Genomic DNA, 6,759 nt, shown 5'->3' with positions numbered 1-6,759 from the left:
GCCGCCCTCGGCCTCGGTGATGAAGCGAATCTGCACTCCGTGGTCCACGGGGCCGCGGGGCTCGGCCATGGTGGACGCCGGCTCCATGGGCAGCCGGGGCCTAGGGGACGGAGAGGACCATCTCAGCGGAGAAAGCTCAGGCAGAGGCCCAGAAGCCTCCGCCCGCCCAGCCTCAGTTCCTCTACACCCAACAGTGGTACCCATACTATTTTCCCCGCTTTAACTATTTTTGTGATATTTAAAAGTTTTGACATTAGCACGCTTAGCACGTGTCTGCAGTTCACAATGGTCACATTCATCACATGGCGCTTGTACCCGTGCGTAACACATCTTAATTCTTCTTACGTCCCGATTTAACTGTTCCTGCGCCCCCTTTCCCGCACTTTATCTGAGCAGCAGGAACACAGGATATGGGAGCAGACCCCCTGATTTAGGAAATTTGGGGTAGGACCTGAGAGTTTACATTTCTAACCAGTTCTCCCTGCTGGTCCAGGGCTAACACACTTTGAAACCCACTGACCTAAAAGACTCCATTTACTCTGACAGGACCCTGGGGAGCTTTGCTTTGGGAAGGAATTTAATAATCGTGCTTGACACACTCACACACCCTGTACACATGTCCACTGTGTGCTTCCTTCCGTGTGCAGGAGACGCAAACCCCTAGTCCTGCCTATTCTCCAGAGAACAGGGCCTCCTTCCAGGGCACCTTTAAAATACAGAGGACCTCAACACTGGCATCCCACCACCCCATTTCTAGACACACACACACAAACAGCAGCCGGGTTAGATGCAGAGTTGGGCGGGGAGTCTATTCTCCGGGAAAGTAAAGGGAAATGGGTTTTCTACTGTGTATCTTCCTGTCCCCTGTGAACTTGGGACGCTTCGACCTGGGGCTGGAGATGTAGTTCAGGACAGGCTGTTGCATAGCAAGTGGGAGACCTGGATGCCATCTCCACATCACACAAACAAAGCAAACAGCTCTCACTCAGCAAGGCTTGACGTGTGCCAGCCAAGGGGCGCCAGGACGGGTTCTGACCCGGGGCCAAGGCCGTCCACAGGCCAGCTCCCTGGCCCACACTGCCCAACCTCGGAGTCAGCAAATGGAATGTGTTTCAGGTGTGCGCTGGCTCCAGGAACTCAGGGCAGAGGTTCTGTTCCAAGCAAATAACAAAATCCAGCTTCCCCTCCCCTTCTGCCAGTGGAGCCTGTAATGTGCCAGACAGAAAAACAAACAGACCCAACACAACCTCCGCACGGAGTTCTGGGCCAAGGAAACTTGGCAAGGCCTCTCCTGAGAGATCGCAGAGGGCTAGGAAGCCTGGAGGCCAGGGTGAGACGAGACGAGGGAAGGGGTGCCAGGGGCAGGCTTCAGGTAAGAAAGGCCGGTGGGGAAACAGCCTCTTAGGAAGGGCGTCCTTTCTTTTTCTTTTCTTTCTTTTTGGTTTTTTGAGACACAGTCTTCTTAAGTGAAGTAAATCAGACACACATATTTAAATACCGCATTGTTTCTCTGGTGTGAGAAACTGAATGTGGAAACAAGGACAGAGATGTACAGCGGATGTTGGGATACGGGAAACAAGGGTTCAAGTGGGAAGGGTAACAAGGGAGGAGAGGAGGGAGGGAGAAAGGAAGGGACAAGAAAAAAAGTGAAGCCGGGCATGGTAGCACAGGCCTGTAATCCCAGCACTCAGGAGGCTGAGGCGGGAGGACCGCTGTGAGTTCGAGACCAGCCTGGGCTACATAGTGAGTTCCAGGTCAGTCTCAACTACATAGTGAGACCCTGTCTCAAAAAAAACAAGAAAAAAAGTGAAAATAGAAGGAAAAATAGAAACAAAGCTTTTGTACATAGGGAGGGGAAGGGGCTTGGGGATAATGGGATAAAATAAAACACAATTTATTTAGCAAAAAAGAAAAAAGGGAAGGGAACCAAGAAGAGGGAGAAAAAGAGAAGGGAGAGGAATGAAAAAAGAGTTAAGATGTGCTATGTACACGTACCGACTTCCCACAAGGAATACAATCATTATGCACTGCACACACACACCAGTAAAAATAAAAAGTTAAAAAAAAAAAAAAAAAAAGGAGAGAGAAACAGAATCTTGCTATGTAGATTCAGGTTGGTCACCTCTAGGTGGTCCTTGATCCTCCTGCCTCAGCCTCCTCCCCACACCCAGAAAGAAGAGCATTCTTAGCATTCCCGGCCAGTCCTCTCTAGGGAAAGGAACAGGGACGAGGGACCCTTTATTGGGAATGGTTCTGCATATTTGGGGCCCTGAGATTGGAACCAAGAAAATTGTGAAAGCAATACACCCTCCCCAGGAGAGCCCAAATAAACTTTCATCACAGATTTGTTTTGTTTTGGTACTGGGGATCGAACTCAGGACCTTGCACTTGCGAGGTAGGTGGTGCACCACTGAGCTAAATCTGTGGGGCCCCCCTTTTTTTGTATTGGAGATTAAACCCAGGGCCTTCACATTGAGCTACATTCCCTGTCCTTTTTTATTTATTTTTTGGTACCAGGGATCAGAACTCAGGACGTTGCGCTTGTGAGGGAGGCAGTGGCACCACTGAGCTAAATCCCCAGCCCTGCTCTTTCTTATTTTGTGACAGGGTCTTGTTAAATTGATAAATTGCCCAAACTGGGCTGGAACTTCAGTCTTCCTGTTTCAGCCTCCAGGGTGCTGCCATTACAGGCATGTGCCACCATACCCAGCTCCGTACACAGAATTTTTAAAAGCTTGTGAAGGTAAAAAGGTAAAGCAGGTCTTCAAAATAATCACCTGCTTGCTAGGAAAGCCCTGGACTACAGTAAGGATCTGGCTGGAAAATCCTAGACCTGCTCTTCACCTTGTGTATATAACCTTGAGCAAATCATAATTTTTCTCATACTCAGCCTCATTAATAAAATGGGTATGATGATACCTCATGAGATAATTATCTGTGAGAATTAAATAATTACACAGTGTACACAACCTAAAATGTCATCAATAAACTGAGTGCAGTGGCACCCAGTTATGTGGCTATTTAGCTATTCAGAAAGTTGAGGCCCAAGGATCACAAATTAGACATCAGCCTGGCAAGCCTGCCTCAAAAAATAAAAAGCGCTAGGGATATAGCTCAGTGGTAGAGCAGCCATTGATTTGATTCCCAGTACAGCTACAAAAGAAAACATGCCTAGAACTCCAGCACGTGGGAGGCTAAGGCAGGAAGATCACCTGGAGTTGGAAGCCAACCTGGGCTACACAGTGAGTTCAAGCCCAACCCGAACTAATAGCGAGGCCCTGTCTCAAAAGAATAAAAATAAGAAATCAAGTTATATTCTTAAAATGTGTGCACTTCTGTCATATTTAAATTCCACTTTAACAAATATGGAGAAATGACAAGATACTGAATGTAGAAGCCCCACCATAAATGGGATACCCAGTGTCACTGTTCACACACCCTACTCCTTTCCAGGGGAATTTCCAGCCTCCTCCTGCACTTCCTCAGAGAAGCACTCCAGCACACGTAGATGCACTCCAGTGAGCCTTCTGCAGGGTCACCTCTGTTTATACATTATTCGGATTATTTGTTTCCTGTCCCCCTCCCCTCTAGAGCACACTCAAAAGGACAAAGACCATGGTGACAAGCTGACCCCAGTGCCCGGCCCACGGAGATGTGAGTACGTGTGCTGAAGACCGCGTCCATTCTCACCAGCAGACCTGTGCACGGGGAGAGGAAGATGAATCCCGCGGACCCTCCCAGCCGCTTCTTTTTTGCCCCAGTATCAGGACTTCCCGGTCTGTACCCCCTGCCCCACGCATCGGCATCATGATCTCGGAGCCAGATGTGCCTAGACTGCCCGCTCTCCGAAGGCTCATGATTTATTCACGGGGCAGCTCTCCCCCGTCAGAACATCTCCAGATCTTCCAGATCCAGGTCAGGGAGACACAGAGTCCCTTGGGCCAAGCTGTGGGAGGCTGCACTGGGAGCACTGCCCCAGGCCTCTCCAGCCTCCATCACCTTCAGTCCAGGGCCAAGGGGCCAGGAGGGTTGAGAGACCTCTGGGGTGGGTCCGAAAGCAGGGCTCTAAATGATTCACCACGGAAAACCCGAAACCTACCCGCCTTGGGTTACAGAGGACAGCTGGGCGGGGCCAGGAGGCAGGGCAGCTCCAAGGCCTTGAGTAAGGCCCAGCCAGGTAAACAGTGATGGGTCCCAGACCTGCACCCTCACCAGAGGCCAGATCCCGGCTCCTCTCACCAACAGCCGAGGGAAGAAAGCAAGACCTGTCTGCCTTCGAAGCGGAGGAGGGCACTCCACACCTGCTCCGGACTGACTGCCGCTTCTCCCGAGTTACTCATTAGCCTGCCCTGCCCCATCTACCACCTCGGGCCCACCCATTCACATCTGGCTTCCAACTGGGAGTGACAGAGTCCCTGGACTGGGTCGGAGCGGGGGTGGGGCGGTTTCGGGTGCGGAGGAAGGGGAGTTGCAGGATTCTAAACAACCGGCACACTTAGAAAATGGGAGACCTAGAGAAATACAGATTAGAACGCTCTTGGTGATAATAAGGAAAGCAAATGGTCAAAATAGAAGAGGACAGCTCAGTGACCTCGATCACTATGTTCCCTTTTTCTCATAAAATTCTACAGATAGGAAGGGTGCCAGCCGGTATGGTGGCACATGCTTGTGATCCCAGCACTCTGGGAGGGAGGCTGAGGCAAGAGGATGCCAAGTTCCAGCCCAGCTTAAGAAACTTATCGAGACTTTGTCTCAAAATAAACATTCTAAAATGGAATGGGGATGTAGCTCCGTGCAAAGGCCCTGGGTGCAGTCTCCAGGACGGCCAAAAAGAGTTCCAAACAGAACCCCCCCCCCCTCCATGTGGACTCCGGGCTAGGTCTACAGAAAAAGCCGAAACCCGAGAGCCAGGTTAGAGCTGCTCGGCCAGTGGGGGGGGGGGGTAAAACAATGAAGAGCAGGGCCCCTGCAAACTGGCTTGACTGGTTTGAGGCAGGGGAAAGGGGAAGGCCAGGAAGAGGACAGCAGACCAGAGAAATTCCACACCAGAGGAGGCAGAGGGGCACGACCAGGAGCTGCGGTTCGGTCCACCTTGGATGCCACACCAAGGCTCTGAAAGGGGGCAGAAGGTGGAGAGGGAAGAGGCAAGAGGAGCACAGGCACCAAGAGCCTGGTGACAGGCCAGCGCGTGACAGGAAAACTTTGTTTCCCTCCACCACTCCCTCTCAAGTACTCAAAGTCGCATTCCGGATCCCACAATTACCTTGGCCACCTCCCGGGCAATAAGTGATGCAGCCCCACCTCCCTCCCCTCCCACAAGGGCAAAGGCACGCAGGCCAGCCTGGGAACAGCAGGACCCTAGGAGGCCAGAATCCTGTCAAATTAGCAAGTCCCCATCGCCAGACCCCTGCACCCAAATATCCAGGGTGAACCCGCAGGGCACGTGTAGGCAGCTTGGCTACAATCATAGCGGTTGTTAATTACTTCTCAATTAGGACAACTTTCCTCAGGCGGGGCGTCAAAGGGGCCAAGCTAACCTGGCTAGGGTTCCACAGCTGCCTAAGGCAAGGAAATCCACCTCAGGAACTCTGAGCCCAGGGTGCACCGCTCGTCTGGCCTGGGGACTTGGAGGTGTTATTCCCGGGTCCGGTCTCCCAGGGAGTACTGCTGATTTCCTGCTCCACTAGTGCCCAGGGCAGCCTGCCGGCCATCACGGCTCAGGAGTCCGGGCGCCCGGCGAGTCTCAGGGAATAATGAGGGCTCGTTGGTTTCGTTCCCAAACCTCACCCTGTGGCCCCCATCTAGACCCTAAGAAGAAAGTACCCGGGCTTGGGGGAAGGGTTGACATGAAAGAGGTCTCATGGTATTTCAAGACATTTTGTAGCTCCCGGATCTACGCTTCCTTATAACCCTCTCTTGGCCAGCACACCCACTCTCTTTCAAGAGGAAGAAGGAAAAAAAGATTCTCCCTGCAAGAATGCAAAGGAAGAGACACCAGTTTCCCGCCTAGCCGAGAGGAGGGTGCCCTCGGGCTCGGCCCTTCAGTATCTCCACTAGCAGCCGCCTTCCCCTGCAAAAGAGCGGATGGATGGAGAAAGAGACCCCACCTCGGAGCCGTCTCCGAGCCAGGAGGGAGGTGTCAGCGGCCAGTTCCGCTGGCAGCCAGGGGCGGGAGCCTCGGGAAAACAGCACCTGCGGAGGGCTCCCTCTTCTGCCTCCGAAGCCCAGGCAGCAGTTGCCTTCGCCCAACTGGCAATAACTCCTTCCCCCACCAGCCCAGTCTCTAAGAGCAATTCTGCTCCCAGGGCTGGCGTCTGACCTCCAGAGGTATCCCGGCCCTGAGACGCTACCACGCCCCGGGAAGAGCCTCAGCCTCTGCTGCCCCCCGCCTGACACCTCCGCTGCCACCTGGCCGGGCACCTCACAGCAGGGACCGGCTCCTCACCAGTCCTGCCGGCCGCCCCTGATCTCCCCTCCTCCCCTCTTCAACTCGGCACCTGTGCCCTGAAGGGCGGTAGCTCTGGTTGCCTCACTGCTGTCCCCCTGGGGTGCACCTGCGGGCCTTCCTACCCCTCAGATGCCCTTGCCCCCAGCCCGGTCCACTCACCCTTACTGGGATCGGCGCTCCGGGCTTACACTCCGGGCTGGGGTCGCGCTGCACGCGCGGCTCCGGGCCCTCCCCTCCGTTCCTCGGTTCTCGTTCCTTTCCCCCGCCCACCAACCTGTTACTCCCCGCCGGAGCTCCACCCCCATTGGCGG

The 6,759-nt window shown here is 53.6% G+C and overlaps 1 long non-coding RNA gene across 2 annotated transcripts in view; it reads left to right on the top strand.

The window, feature by feature from the left end:
- The first annotated feature begins 4,794 nt into the window (after nucleotides 1-4,794).
- The window catches only part of LOC104856906, a 14,909-nt gene continuing 12,944 nt past the window's right edge, over nucleotides 4,795-6,759 (top strand). For both annotated transcript variants that reach the window (XR_778742.1, XR_778741.1), the window contains exon 1: nucleotides 4,795-4,911. This is a non-coding gene — a long non-coding RNA (uncharacterized LOC104856906). The remainder of the gene's footprint in view (nucleotides 4,912-6,759) is intronic.

Source organism: Fukomys damarensis, unplaced genomic scaffold, assembly GCF_012274545.1.
Source record: "Fukomys damarensis isolate Sample0158 unplaced genomic scaffold, DMR_v1.0_HiC HiC_scaffold_33, whole genome shotgun sequence".
Taxonomy (NCBI): Eukaryota; Metazoa; Chordata; class Mammalia; order Rodentia; family Bathyergidae; genus Fukomys; species Fukomys damarensis.
This window is presented reverse-complemented; position numbering and strand designations above follow the sequence as displayed.